General features: G+C 53.0%; 1 protein-coding gene across 2 annotated transcripts in view; it reads left to right on the forward strand.

The window, feature by feature from the left end:
• Nucleotides 1–506: 506 nt before the first annotated feature.
• LDLRAD4 (low density lipoprotein receptor class A domain containing 4) overlaps nucleotides 507–15,019 on the forward strand; it is a 422,280-nt gene continuing 407,767 nt past the window's right edge. The window contains exon 1 of one of the 2 annotated variants that reach the window (XM_037805579.1): nucleotides 507–704. The gene's annotated coding sequence lies outside the window, so the exon portion shown is untranslated. Of the gene's footprint in view, nucleotides 705–1,829; nucleotides 2,159–15,019 lie in introns of those variants that run through there. The other variant, XM_037805577.1, reaches the window with a different exon arrangement.

Genomic DNA, 15,019 nt, shown 5'->3' on the forward strand with positions numbered 1-15,019 from the left:
TGACCCGCGCGCCTCATCCACGTGGCCGTTGCCGAGGCGTGTACTTCTGGAAAACAGAAACCGCTAGGTTTCTGTTTTCCTTGGAGTCGCGTCCGAAAGAGCTGAAATCGCTGGAGGAATCCCTCGACCTTCCAGCCTGCGGCCACTTCCCTTAGGGAGGGTGGGGGCCTCAGCCTCGCAGCCCCGGGGCGGAGCGCTGTCCCCTTCGGGTTTCGCGCCCCTCTGTGAGCCAGCGCCGGGGAGGGGACCCCGGGGAGGCGAGGAGGCGGGGGACCAACGAGCTGGGGGGCGGGGACGCGTGGGCCGCAGGGACGCCCGCCACTTGCCCTCCGGGACTCCAAGCCCCGTCCGACCACCCCACTGCGTTCCCGGCCCGGGCGGGACGCGCGCCCCTTGCGGGAGTGGGGGCAGCGGGGGAGACCCAGGCGGCCTCAGCGCGGCGCTGCCAAGACGGGGAGGGTGGGGGACGCTTCCCCGCGGCCCTGGGCGCGCCCGGGGAGCGCTCCGAGCGGAATCGCCGCTGTCACCCGCCCCGCCACCGCCCGCAGGGCTGGAAAGCCTGGGAAAGTGCGGGGGCGGGGCGCGGGGCTCGGCTCTTAAAGGGACACGGCACCTGCCCGCCCCGCGCTGTCTGTCGGTCCCATCCGGCTGGGTCAGTGTCCCGCGGGAGACCCCGCACCTCCGCTCCGCCGGGGCGACATCGGGTGAGTGCGCCCGGTAGCCCCGACCCCGCCGCGGGAGACCGACCTGCGGAGTCTGCTGTGGTCGCGACGTCTGCCCCAGGTTCAGCCCTTGTGCCCGGGGGTTGAGGGAGGAGACGGAGGTGGGGGGAGACGGGGGTTCTGGACGCGCCGGGAACTGGACGTCCGGGAGCTACCGGGGTGGGACGAGGGGGAGCGCACACCCAGGTGGGCTTGGCTGTGCGGGCAAGGCGCAGGACCGACTTGTAGGGGGGCACGCTTGTGGGGGGGTTGTGATGCGCTGGGGGGAGGGCGTCCCAACGCCGCCCAGCCCTGCCTCTCCTTCCCGCCGCTGCCGCCGCACGTCCCCTCCCCAGAGACGGGAACCTTACCAGGTTTGTCCATCCGTCTGTCTGCGCACGGGGTGGGCACGGCGGGCGGCCCGAGTGCGCGGGACGGCAACAGCCCCGGCTCGCTTGGAGGCGGAGGGGAGGGGCGCCCCCAGCGCAGGCCCCTGCTGCCGCCCAGTGGTCCCGGCTGCGCGCTCTGCTTTGTCGCGGGGCTGAAGACATCCCCTCCGAGCCCCCCCATTTCTGTTCCCGAGGCGTGGGGCGTCCCTGCACCGCCCGAACGGGGGCAGGGGTGGGGGGTGAGGCTGCGGCGCAAACCGACTGCATTTCCTTTTGGCCTCTCGGCGAGTGACCCAAGGCGATGGGGAGCCCAGCGGTTAGGAGGGGCTCAATTCTGCGGAAGCTTGCCGGAACTTTTGCGGGGAGGAAGGACGGGTGGGCGCCGGCCATCTGGGGAGCACTCCCACACCCCGTCACCATTCCCGTCCCCGCAGCCCCGCTCCGCAGCCCCACGCCACCGCAGTGTGCGCTCCAGTCCAGCCCCCGCCCTATGCACCCCGTCCTCCCAGCACCCCTGCCCACCCCCTCCTTTACACCTCTGTCCCAGTCTCATGGCTCGCGCTCCCCGCAGACCCTGCGGCCCCCCGCGAGCTCCCACCCATCCACCTCTGCCTTCTCCATAACCTCGCGCCGCCCCCTTCCCCGCAGTCTTGACACTCGCCAACCTCTGCGGCCCCCATCTTCCCCCATCCCTGCTGCCCCCCGCCCCCGCTCGCCTTCACGGGCGCCGGCGGCTCCCGGCCCTGCTGCCGCACCTGGCTGCGTCCCCGGACCTGCCCGCGCGGTGACGTGGAGCGGCCCGGGGCCCCTGGCATTGGCCGGGAGGCGGCGTCTCGGCGCGGCTGTCCTGCACTCAGCTGCGCCGGGCCCGCCGCGGAGGAAGCGGGCGTGTTTCGAAGCGTCTCCGACCCTCGCCGAGGAATCCAAAGGAAACAATGCGTGCCCGGCCCCGTCCCGGCCCTCTTCTCGGCTGCGGGGTCCGCCCCGGCCCCCCGTGAGGCGCGCGCCCCGGCCCCCCGTGAGGCGCGCGCCCCGGCCCCGGCCCCCTGGACGTCTGCCGCGGGCGCCGTGAGTACGCGGTGGGCACTGCTTGGGGCTTGGCAGGAGGCGGAGGGGGCGTTTGCTGGTCGTGAACTTTTTGTTTTCATTGGAAAAGGAGGAAGCTGCCTCGAGAGGCAGCGCGTTGGCCTGCCCCGGGGCTTGGGAAGGATGGAGGGGCGCGCAGGGAGGGGGCCCCCGTCCGGCCGCCCGGAGGCGTTCCGTCTCCCAGGTTACCTGAGGGCTCCTGGGCACCCGCAGAAATTTCCTTCCCAGCAGGCAGGGCCTCCTCCCGCGCTCCGGAGTCGGCAGGGTCAGGATCACGAGTGGCGGTGGCCACGTGAACTAGTTTCATTCTTGTTTTCCCCAAAGAGTCTTTTAATTAGTGAGAATAAGGTAATTTTGATGTGCTCTTTTTCTCTCCCCCTTGTGTCCCATCTATTCCCTTCGCTTTCTGGCTTTGGAAGGATTTTTTTGGGGGCAACTTCCCATCCCTGGCCCCTCCACCAATGGTGGCCGCGCTGCTTTCTGCATGCTTATTACGATTTTGACAACTGTTTCTTGCTGACCTCCTCTGTGCCTGGCCTGGTGGAGTGTGAGATGAGATTAGCGGAACAGAAGGCTGGGTCCTTGGGCGACCCCCAGTAGTTAGCTTGATGTCGAGATGGGCAGAGACGGTAACCGGTGTGCGCTCTTGGAAATGATAGGGACAGGGCTGGTTCGCGGGTGGGTGCTTTCCTTCAGGGAGAGGCGGGGACCCTTCTCTGTGGCGTGGCTCTGCCGGCTCCTTGGTCTCACCCAGAACACATTCTCTACCTTGGCCTCCCTGGGGCCTCAGGACAGGGCATTGAATTACAGGGAAGGCTCAGTGCAGTGGGCATGGAAGCATGCCCTGCCTTGTGTATCATTTTGTATATGAGTATTCAGCCCAGCCTTTATATTGAGTTCACTGTTATTTGCCTTTGTTCAGAGTTCTCTGGAAATATATTCATTGTGTTCAATGAAGGATCATAATGTCAAAATTTGAGTCATTGCATAAGACAAGTGAGCTGATCCGGAATTACTCAGGTACATTTATTGAACTATAGTATTTGCTTTCCTATCAGACCTCAAAATGCTGTTGATGGCTTTTGCAAAGCAGTGCTTTTTAAAACACGGGATAACTTCCTCATGATCTTTGAAAGCTGAATTCTTTTAAGAGCTTCACTTTGCTTTGGACATTGGAACACACTATTAGGAATTAGGGCTGAGATGGTAAGTGCCAGTTAGGAATTTGCTATAAGGGAGTTGCAGCTTGCTTCCTCTCCTGCTTGAAAAGACCTCTCTAATTTCCTGACTTCTGCTGTTAGCCTGGGAAGAGTTTGCCGCGGCTGGCCTGGGGTCTTGTTGGTGTGGGCTGTGTTTGTGTGGGAGAAGCTGTCCCCAGTGGATTGTCTAAAGGGTTCTCTCTTGCAGCCTCCCCGGGGCTTGCTTTGCACGGGCACCGTCCTTCGGTGAAACTCAGCCAAGGCCAGCTGCTTATTAAAGGGTTTGGTGCCAATACATTGGCACATCATTTGAGATTCACCAGTCCTCTCCCCACCCCGTGCCAGAGTATATACATTCAGAGACAAATATTTATTTTCCCCCTAACTGCTGACAGTGTTCTAAGAATAGTTTTTTTGCTTGGCTGTTGGGAGGAGGACCAGTCTGGGGGTGTTTACCATCCCTGCCCTCCTGCAGTCTGGGCTGACTTAGCGGCAGCCTGGCAGGGCTGTCCCCACAGCTAGTCTGTGTTTATCTGCCTGGGCTGCTGGAGGGTAACTTCCCAGCCTGAAAGCTGGGGAGCGTAGCGAGATGAGAGGGACTCTTGCTCCCTGTGGGGAACTTCTGGTTGGTTGTCCACACTCTTAAGCTGGTTTTGATCCATCTGCATGTACCCAGCGTGGAGACAGTCCAGTGGTCTGCATGGAGGAGGAGGTGGCTGTGTGTCAAAATGCGAAACCAGAGCAACCTCAGGCCTTGGGGCAGAAGTACTTGCAGTTGTACACTGGTCAGATCTTTCTGGGTAGCCCCTCACTGTGTTTCTTTGATTCTTTCTCCTGAATCCAGGCTGGTGGAATCTCTATGATATATCTGTCCTTTTGGGTGAGTGTTATTAGAGAAAAAAGAAAACTCAAGAGGCAGTACTGTAAAAGAGCATTCCATGTTACCATGGACAATTTTTAGAAATATTTAACTTAATTTATATAGGCACGTGGCAATTAAATGTGTACAGCGGCAGAATTGCTAGCAGTCCTAAATCACTGCTCCCTCTCTCCCTTCCTGCCTTTTTTAGGTCTCAGAAAAATCTGGAATCCTCTATTTTCTGATGTCTAAAATCAAAAAGCCTTTCAGCCGATATGGCCTGCATTAGTCTCAAATTCCATCTTGACCTATATCATGGGCATGTGTGGAAGTTGAATCTTGAGTGTGAAAATAGGCATGTACTGTTTGAACATTTAGGTCACAAGACTGACCTCTTTTTAGGGAGTTTTTTTGTGGCATTGTTCATGTCATGGTTAGACAACTAAAGGAAACAAGTGAGCACCTGGCCTATTAATTGCCATAGAAATATTAGGTTCATATTTCCAATTAACATTGTTTTTTTCCCTCTAGTGCAGGAGGACTTGAAAATAATGTTTGTGTTGTCACATAGCCATGTGAGTTAAGTATGGATTACTTTTCTTTGAATTCCCACTAAAAAATGGTACTTTGGCCTTTTGAGCTGTTTTTGTGAGGACTTTTCTCTGCACCAAGCTTGTTTTCCAGATAGGTCTTGGAAATTACGAAGCACATAGCTGTAATTTCTCCCTGATTGGCAGCTGAGAGCTTTCCCGGACAAAAATAAGGCTGTTCTGTGCCAAATGGTTGACTTTTCTAGAATAAAAACTCTAAAGGGTATGCAAAAAGTCCTCTGGTTAATATATTGGCATTCCCAGAACCCACTAAAACTCCGGCAGCCTGCCAGACTCCACTTAATGAGGATGCAGAGTGTCTGGCCCAAATCCCCCTGAGCAGGAGGGGGTGGGGAACTGGATGTCCACACCTTTTATTAATTTTTAATGACTGCACTTTTGTTTTGCAGATTTTGCTCTGTACCCCCCCCCACCCCCCACTCCCCACACCAACCATTTATTTACAAATTTATTTAGCACTGGAAAAATGTTGAGGGGTCCTTTTGGTTTGCATGGGCTTTTGGTTGGTGGGGTTTTCTTTCTTTTTTTTTTTTCTTCAGAGAAGGAAGAAAGAAAAGGAACAGAAAAGGAGAGGACAACTTTTTTTTTTTATGATTGTTTATTGTCTACTGGAAAAAGAAAGCATTTCAGAAACTTTAAATTTGTCAGACAGTTTATATGACAGTGCAAGTTGGTGCTTGCCAAGCTCCAGACAGATTGTTCGTGTTACATGACGGGGATAAATAAATTACTGCTGTCTGTGCGGGCTCATACTGTAGACGCCCTCTGCGGCCCGCTGCGGCCTGGGGAGGGAGCCCTGGGTGGGGGCAGGCCACTGTGCCCTGCCTGGAACCCTGCAACTTGATTCCGAAGCGAGAGGGGTGTGTCTTTTGCTTTTATTTTTGGCTGTGCTGCAGGGCAGGAGAATCCACACAGCAACTCCTTGTCCTTTATTTTCCCTGCTGCTCGCCCCATTTCTCCCTTCTTCTCCCACCCACACCCACCTCCTCCCTCCCTACCCCCTGCCAAGCTAGGCCATAGGGCGCCCGTTTTTCTTGCCGGGAGACCTGTTTCAGAGGAAACGAAACTCAATTCTTAGCTGTTTAGAGCCCAGGGTTTTCGAAGCCGGGTTTCAAGCTGTGGACAGTGGTGTTTTCTTTTTGCAGGTGCAGACATGGGGAACAACTGGTCTGAGATGAGCCTGAGTGCTGCCTGGCGGGGGGAGGGCTGGTGGCACACCTTGGCATAAAGGATTTTCGTCACTGGCAGACTGGACGCTCTGCTGGCAGACCGATAGGCGTAATGAGCTTTGTGCTCTTAGTGGAGTGGGCAGTGGACACTGCTCTTGTTACAAAGCCACCTCGTAAGATGGCCCTGCCGAATGATTTGCTGTTCTCTCTGCAGATGGGTTTCAGGTCCTGGATACTCGAGCTGGATGGTGAGGGCAGATTTGTTTCTCATCCACAGGGCCCCTCAAAGTACGGCTGCTCCATCCTGTTTGCAAAAGCAATCCATCCCCGTGCACCGCTGGCTAACGGTTTTCCATACTAGGTGTGGTTTGCCAGGGCTTGGAAAGGTGGGCTCCCTGCCGGGCCTTGTGGGTTCCTGTATGCCTTCCACCCTTCTCCAGAAGTGGGCTGGGGCACTGTGGGCACCGTTTATGGCACGGGGGGCTGGCAACCTCTGCACCGACTTTGGGAAGGAATTTCCGAGGTAAAACCTTAGTGCTCCCCAAGAGCTCAGGGGCCTTCAGAAGGTGGCCACGTGGGGTGGTGAGTTGCAGGAGCCTCTGGCCAGGCCTGCGTCTACCCCCGGACTTGGTGGCTGACAGGGACAGCTGCTCCAAACATTCATGGAGTGCTCACTCTCTGCCAGGCTCTGCCCTTGGTGCTGGGTGTGTGGGAACTCAATGAGTCATCCTCTCAGCTAGAAGTCCTGGGTGCTGCTGTGATCCCCTTGTACAGATGGGGAAACAGGGCAGGGAGGAGTAGAGAAATTGCCCAAAGGCCACAGCTTGGGAATCAGTGGAGCTGGGTCCAGCCTGGGCCATCTGCTGCAGGGCCTGAGCTCTCCTCTCTTGGAAAGACGTGGATGGGACCTAGGCCACTTGCCAGCAGGGAGAAGTAGAACATGGTGTCTCTTTCCTTGTCCCCAGTTGGGTCCCAGGGGGACTTGTCAGGGTTCTTCAGGGAAATGGAACTTATAGGACATATATATATATAAACATTAAGAGATTTATTATAGGAATCAGCTCCTGTGACCATGGGGATTGGAACATCCCAGTTCCATAGGGCTGACCACATCTGGAAACTCTCATGAAGGTGATGTTGAATTCTCCAGGGGAAGCTGGCTGGCTGAAGAAAAGGCAGAAATTCTTCTTTCTGACTTATGAAATCTTCAGTTTGGGCTTTTAAGGCCTCCAGCTGTTTGGAGGAGGAAACTCCTCTCAATGCTGAGGGCAATCTCCTTTGTTGATTGTAGATGCAATCCTCCATAGATGCAGTCAACTGACTAATGATGTAAGTCCATTTACAAAATACCCTCACAGTAATAATCAGGCCAGAAGTTGCTTGAACAAACAACTGGGCACCATAACGAAGCCAAGCTGATGCCTGAAATTAACCAGCACAGGGCTGTACCCAACCAGCAAGCTCAGGGGGCTCATCCTCCTGCTATCCCTCATGGTCCTGTTTTAGCCTCTCCTTTAGCTCCATTCCCTCTTCTTCCTTAGAATCTCTGCTCTCTGGGCTGCCTTTGTCTGCAGCAAGAGCCTCTGCTTTGAGAGGTGGATTATCAGCAGCTTTGTTTTTGCACACGTTGTACCTTGAGTTCCTTGACAGAGAGGCAAAGTCAGAATCAACAAAAGGTTGTTGTGGCCTGATATTTATTCTGCAGACTTCCCGAGACTGCTTTAGTATTTTAAAGATGTAGCATCCCTTCATTAGTCATCATGGCATGCTTGGTGAAAAGTATTCTTGCCATATTTTGCCGGGGGAGGGATGAGGGTGCGTGGTGGCTAAGCAGCCAGCTGGGGGTGTGAGGGTGGGTGGATTGGGATGGGCTGCAGCCTCTGTCTACTTGTCCACCCACTCAAAAACCCAGCCCTTCCCTCTGTGCTGGGGGCCAGTTTTGGTCCCTGTTCCAATTTGCTAATGCTGCCATTATGCAAAACACCAGAAATGGATTGGCTTTTATAAAGGGGATTTATTTGGTTGCAAATTTACAGTCTGAAGGCCATGAAAATGTCCAAATTAAGGCATCAACACAAGTATACCTTCACTGAAGGAAGGCCAATGGCATCTGGAAAACCTCTGTTAGCTGGGAAGGCACGTGGCTGGCGTCTGCTGATCGTGGGTTGTGTTCCAGCTCCTCTCTCAGCTCCTGTGCATTCTTCAAGATTTTGCTCTTGGGGCATTTTGTCCTCTCTTAGCTTCTCTGGAGCAAACTGTGGGCTAGTATCTCCAGAGTTGCAGCAAAAGCCTGTTTTCACCGGTCATCTCCGAAATGTCTCTCTAAGCTGCAGCCAATGTCAGAGGTCCATAACTCCAAGCATCTATGAGCTAAGCCAGCCAGCATTTGGGTCTGTGTCAGTATTTTCTAAAGGACTCCAGTGATTAAATCAAGACTCACACTGAATGGGTGGGGCTACACCTCCATGGAAATAATTCAATCAGAGTTATCACCTACAGTTGGGTCGGTCACATCTCCATGGAAACAACTTAATCCAACGATTACAACCCAATCAACACTAATACGTCTGCCCACACAAGATTGCCTCAAACAACATGGTGTTTTGGGGGACATAATACATCCAAACTGGCACTGTTCCCTTGATGTACACCTGAAAAAATATAAAAACTAATCGTATTTCGGATTCCCTGTTTGCTGCATAGAGGCACAGGTTAATTACTACACATGCTGACTGCTCTGTGCTTCCTGTGAGTCTGTCCACTTTGGGTGGGTCAAGTGCTGGAGATGAGGGAACCTCACGTGCGTCCCAGGTGATGCCCAGCTGGGCTGGCAGGACGAGTCTTTGGCCCTTTGACCCCCAAGCGATTGGGGTAGAAGAGGGGTCCCATCCGCGGCAGGGGCCTCTGCAGGAGGCTGGACCACTGTCCCCTGTGCCCTGTCCCCTGGGTGGACATGGATTACAGTTCGCTGTGTGTTTCTGGGCATTTCTGAGCTTCCACTGCTTTTGGCCAGTTGGCTTGCCTGGGACAAAGAGATTAGGGTCTGAAGGAGTTACATCCTGGCACTTTCCAAGCCCGTGCTTCCAAAGCTGCTGCTCTCTTTACAGGAGCATTCCAGATGGATGGTAGGGCTCGGTACCGAGGCCACAGAGCCGGCCACTTCTGGGGAGCGAGCACACCCTGATGGCCCCGGAGAAATCCCATCACAGACCTGCTCTCTGGATTCTGCCCTTTGCTTTTGTAGGAAAAAGAAGTAATCACCCTTTCCCCATTATACAGTTATTGAGTTTACTTAGAAAAATACGGAAACAAAGAAGAAAATAAAAATTAAAGTAAAAATTGCCAAAATTGCCTATGATTCCCTCACCTCCAGAGATAACCCCTATTAGTAGTTTAGTATATTTTCCAGGCTTGTTTGTGGATTATCACACAACATGTGTAGAATTCATATGCTTTTTTTTTTTTTTTTAGTTAGCATTCCATCACAGAAATTTTTCCATATAATTTAAATCATCTCCAAAAATGTCACTTCTAATAACTGTACAGTATTTTACTTTGTGGTGATATTGTGTTTTCTTAACCCATGTTGGGACTTTGGGGCTCTTTCCAGGTCTATGAGAATACTACTGCATTGAACATTTTCATTATGTCCTTTGGTAGATTGCTGACAGGGAAGTTGATGGGCGTGTGAACTTTCCAAAGCCCCCTCCACAGTTTTACCAGATTGGTTTTCAGAAAGGGTGCTGCAGTGTACCTCCCACCAATAGGAGGGTGGCTGCATCTTTGCCAACGCTAAGTATTATCCTGAAAAAGTCTTTGCAAATTTGGCAGTGAGCCCGTCTGATGTTTTAATTTTCTTTCCTGTCCTTTTATAATGATCCAGGCTTATATCATCTGGACTATGGGTGAAAAGTTTGCTCTTTGCTAGGGTTTTTGTTGTGGGCAGATGCAGTGATGTTAGTGTGTGATATCTGGAGGGATAAGAGCTTGGTGACATTTTAAATTAGAATTAAACTCTACTCAGTGGGTTAAGGGAAACAGTCTAATTATACAAGTTTTAAAACATAAAGGATTTACGGCCGAAGGATTGTCCTGCCTGTCCCCCTCACCCCACCCCACCACAGGGTGCCCTGAAACCGCCAAGTAGGAATGGGGAGTGGAGAGCCCGCGGGGTCCTGTCCCACCTCCTCTCCACTCTGGGGCTGCACTCCGTGAGACCCTCTCCTGGGCCGAGCCCAGGGGTCGATTCACTGCTGGCCCGTGCCCGATGCCTGGGAGCTGAGGGTCTTCACCCCGCCACCCTGTGCTCTGGAGGAGCTGCCTTCTCTGGGACCTTCCCAGGCTTTGCGCACACTGTTCCCAGCGTCCAGCCTACCACTGAGGGGGACGAAGGCTCCTTCTCATTGGTTGCAATGACCGACTGAAGGTCAGCCGATTTCCTTCCCTTCCAAAGGCAGGCTTTGGGTGGAAGCCTTCCGCTCGCGGTGCCCCACACTCAGATACGCTCCCTGTGCTTGGCAGTGGTCAGTGGGGCCAGTCCTTTTTTGGTGTGTGCTCCTGCGAGGGGCAGTGTGACAGTGCCCAGCCCCATGAGCAGCACGGTTCTCTCGGTTTGGGTGAAGCTTTCCATGTGGTGGCCGATGAGGGGCAGCTGGGCCCCGGCGCCTTCCTCTGGTCTTCCTGAAGCTGGCCGATAAGTGACAGGTGCTGTTCCAGGTGCACACCAGGCCTGGCTGTGTGGAGGGTAGCTCGAGGGGCCCCAGCCATGAGGGGTGGCCCAGAGGCAGGCCGGGGCCCCGTGGACCCCTAAGCAACGTATCAACATGACGACACGCTCGGTAGGGCGGAAGGTGAAACCCTGACCGCCCCTCTCGGGGGACACCCCTTGCTTGGAGCTCTGCATACCTTTCTTTTCTCGGTCAAGGCAGAGGTGTCAGGAGAGGAAGCTACTGGCTAAGGGATATGTGTGCCTCTCTTGTAGCCATGGTTGGGAACTTCACTTAGGGTGTTTTAGGTGACTGCAAGATCCACCTGTTTACTTTCTCCTTGGGTTTGTTGTTGGCCGACGTATGTGGGGTTGACGGACTTCTGTTTAATTTGACCTTGCAATATTTGGCTTGCTCCTTCCACAGAGTTATAAAATGCCAGAATGTTTTTCCATTGGGGACAGAGGGCTCTTTTGGACGTAATGCACCTATAATTTCAGGGGTGGAGGTAATGTGTACAGTTTGTCGGTGATTGAACGTTTGTTTTCCTGCTACTTCAGCTGCAAAGATGAATATTATGCCCTTAAAAAACTGTAGGTTCTTCCTATTGGTGTTTAAATATGAGATTCAGAAACTTTTCACTTCTCAACTAGAGTTCCTGGGATTTTTAATGTATTCCATCTGAAGAGTAATGTGGAAATAATGAATATTGCGTACATTTGGTCCTAATTAGTGTTGTGTGGGAGACTTAGTCGGGAAAAATGATGACATTTGTTTTCTGATGAATGAAGTTGGACATTTGTTATTTAACGGAGCTCTGTCGGTTCAGGGCTTGGTCTTATGTGCTGGTTTTCCCAACTGGGGTACCCACTGGAGGAGGCCATCCCCATGTACCGGGGCTGGGGCAGCTGCAGGACTGGCTCAGGGCGGGGTGCCAGCCTGGGTGCCATCTGCCCAAGGTGCAGAAAGGTCTGGACTGACCATGGCATTTCCTGGGAGGCCCTACAGTGCTCTTGTCCCCCAGTCCTCTCTGTCCCTCTGGGGTGTGGGCTCGGACTGAGACCCTGGGCTCCTGCTGCCAGGCCGCCCCGTGCCCTGTGGTCTTGGGAAAGCCACCACACTCTCTAGGCCGCAGCTTGCCCTTGTCTATGCAGCACGTCACAGCCGCTTAGGAATTCTCAGAGGGTTAATATAATCCATGCACATGGGCAGGGCACAGATGTGCAAGCAGGTACCAGCTGGCCTGGGGGGCATAAGGGGTGCTGAGGAGAGAGAAAGAGAGACAATCAAGGGGGACTTCAGGGAGGAAGCCGCCTTTGTTTTGGACCAGCAGGGAAAGGGTGTTCAAGGTCAGAGTTTTTCAAAGAGGTGTGTGCATTGGGATATAGAAAGAAAATACTAGAACTTATGTTTATTTTTATATCATCCTTTTAAACTTTGATATCATCCTTTTAAACGTGTTTTGTGTCTAATGTGTTCAATATACTATTATGGTGGTGCATGTATAGAATTTATAAATAAATATGCATACTCCCTGTGTACGTGCTCAAACCTGTCTGCTGCTAGGAGTCTGTGCTTAAGAAAAGTGGGGGGCCCTGGGTGGAAACATGTGCTGAGAACACAGATGCAGGAGCGCAGGGGGTTTGTGCTGCTGGGTGTGGGGGTCTGCGCCAGGTGGAGTCTGTTTATTTCATCGGCAGACAGTGGTGGGCACAGTTCTGAAATTTAAAACTCGAACAGCTCCTACCAGAGTGAGCATGGCAAAGAGTTAAACTGTTTGTTAGCTTTTTAGTGCCACAGGCTCAGGATCCCTGTGTGCTTGTTTGCTCCCGTGCTCCCGGACTTTGCAGGCCCCTGCGTGGCTGCGGAGGGCGGGTGGGAGGCTGAGCTGGAGTCAGGGAGAATTGGACCCACTGGCTTAGGTACCGTGAAATGCTAGCGTGACTGCTTCATTGGCCCAGGGGTATGTTTATCTGCTGCCGCTCTGCACCGGGGCACTATTTTATGGCCCACGCACGGACACATGGTGGGTTTTAATTTGCTCACATTCGATCAATGCATGTGTGGTCCTGGGGGGCTTCAGACTCGTTCTTTACCTGCCTTAAAGAAATGCATGGTGTGGCTGGAGTGGGAGCCTGTGAGCAGGCCGTGGGTGTGGAGGATGTCAGAGTGGGTGGCAGGGGGACAAGGGGTTCTCGATGAAGACGCAGGTTCCAGCAGGTGATGGAAGGAAGAGGAGGGCCTGCTGGGAGGTGGCCAGTAAGGAAGGGGAGCAGGGGGGCATGAGGCACACGTGGCTGCCCAGGCGAGGTGCTGCCGGCTCTGAGTGACCGCGAGCTGCTGTGGTCTTTCCTTCACTGTTACGTTTTCCTGCTGCATCCTGGCCCTGGGCTGAGTAGCGCTGGAACTGGGATGCTCCCCCTCTTTGCTGGAAACTGTCAACCCACTTGTCACAGCCAAGGACACAGGCCACCGTGGGGTGGCGGGCCCACCTTACTTCTCTTTTCGCATCTGATCATTTGGGCCAGATGTGGTCGTGACTGCAGTTCCTTAATATTGAGATCTGTTCATGTTTTGCAAAATGCGTAAGTATCATTATCCATGCAGTCCCCACTCCAGGAAGCGGGTTTTTTTAATTACCTTTCATGTGACAATAATAACACCTCTTTGCAAACCATTTTTAACTTTTTAAAGCTTTGCACATGCATCTAATTTTGTGGTCCTTGACTTTGAGAAACAAATAATTCATGAAATGGAAATAGAAGTATAATTAGTGGGTTTGTTCCATATTCTTCTTGAGTGTGGGATTCAGGTCAGAGTTTATTTGAAGGTGGGAAACCTAATTGGAAGGAGATGCCAGGTCGTTGTCCAAGCCAGAGAGCAAGCCACTTTCTGAAGGTTGCGGGGACGGGTGAAGCACCAGAAACCTAATTCAAAAGTGCAGATGGTTAAATCAAGGAGACTAGAGAGGCCAAATTGTGGAGCACTTTCCTGGCTGGACTTCCCCGAGGGCAGGGATGGGGGCACGGGGACCTGTTTGTCTCCCATCCATTGTCAAAGGAGGACCAGGGAACTCCTTATAGGATTAGAAAGTAATTGCAAGTTTTGACGAATATAGCAAATATAAACATTTTGGTCTCTGAGTGAGTACGGGCTTTTGCAGAAGGTGGAGTCAGGGCTCCCCACCTCTGCTTACAGTTTGGGAGCCTGGTTCACCTGGACTTTTGTCCCCAGCCCTGGAAAAAGGCAGGGGGCCTTTTCCTCAGGGTAGTTTTGGCTTCTGTCATGGTATCGCTTTGCTCAGCCATATATGCCTGTTAACTTCAGTTCTCCTTCTCCCCTTCTAGCAGAATAGTTTTCGTTCCACGCCCTGGCCCTTTGCCCCAGTTACATATTTCCCTTTGCTGCCTCCCCTCCTGCTCCTTGGTGGCCCCTCTGGCCAGCGCCTCCTGCTCCCCTGTTCAGCGCGCTCCTCCCCACTCTTGTTTTCTGCTCCCTTATTGACTGTCTGTGCAGCTCTGACTCTTCCGCTCTGGCTGCCAAGCCTTATTCTTTCTTGTGTGCCTTCTGGTATCCCAAGTGGAAGCACATGCTTTGCAGTTTTCTCCTCCCTGAACCTAAGAATTCTCACACCAAGCTGTGTGTTCCCACTGCATGTGCCTGCTGTTTTAGAACCCTGAGTACAGATGTGGGGGGTCAGCAGTGAGCCTGGTAATAGATCTTATGCTGATAATAAAGAGGCGGAGAACTGGGGTATCCAGTGGGTTTCCTGATTTGGTCCCTCCTAGTTTCTGGCGGGCATGGAGGACCCCACTGACAATACGTTAGGTAATTATTCAGTATTTCAGGTGGCAAATGATGTGCTTTCGGATCTCCCGAGTGATTAATTTGTGTGATCGGTAAGTTCTAAATAACTACAGCAAGTGGGGGTCTGCTTGTAGTTGCATACCGTACATTCAGGGTAGAACTTGCAGTGAAATAGATCTACCTCTGCTGAAGGTTTTTTGCCCTGAAGGAAACTGTCGATGAACACGTGTTCTTTGCATTTACTTAGAAATGAGGGATGAGTCCCTAAGAAAGTGAAGTTACTGGTTGCCTTACCATCTGTGCCAGTTTGGATGTATTATGTCCCCCAAAATGCCATTATCTTTGATGCAGTCTTGTGGGGGCAGACGTATTAGTGTTGATTAGATTGGAATCCTTTGATTGAATGTTTCTGTGGAGATGTGACTCAATCAACTGTGAGTGAAATGTTTGATTGGATAATTTCCATGGAGGTGTTACCCAGCGCATTCAGGG

The sequence above is a fragment of the Choloepus didactylus genome, chromosome 16 (genome assembly GCF_015220235.1).
Source record: "Choloepus didactylus isolate mChoDid1 chromosome 16, mChoDid1.pri, whole genome shotgun sequence".
Lineage (NCBI taxonomy): Eukaryota > Metazoa > Chordata > Mammalia > Pilosa > Megalonychidae > Choloepus > Choloepus didactylus.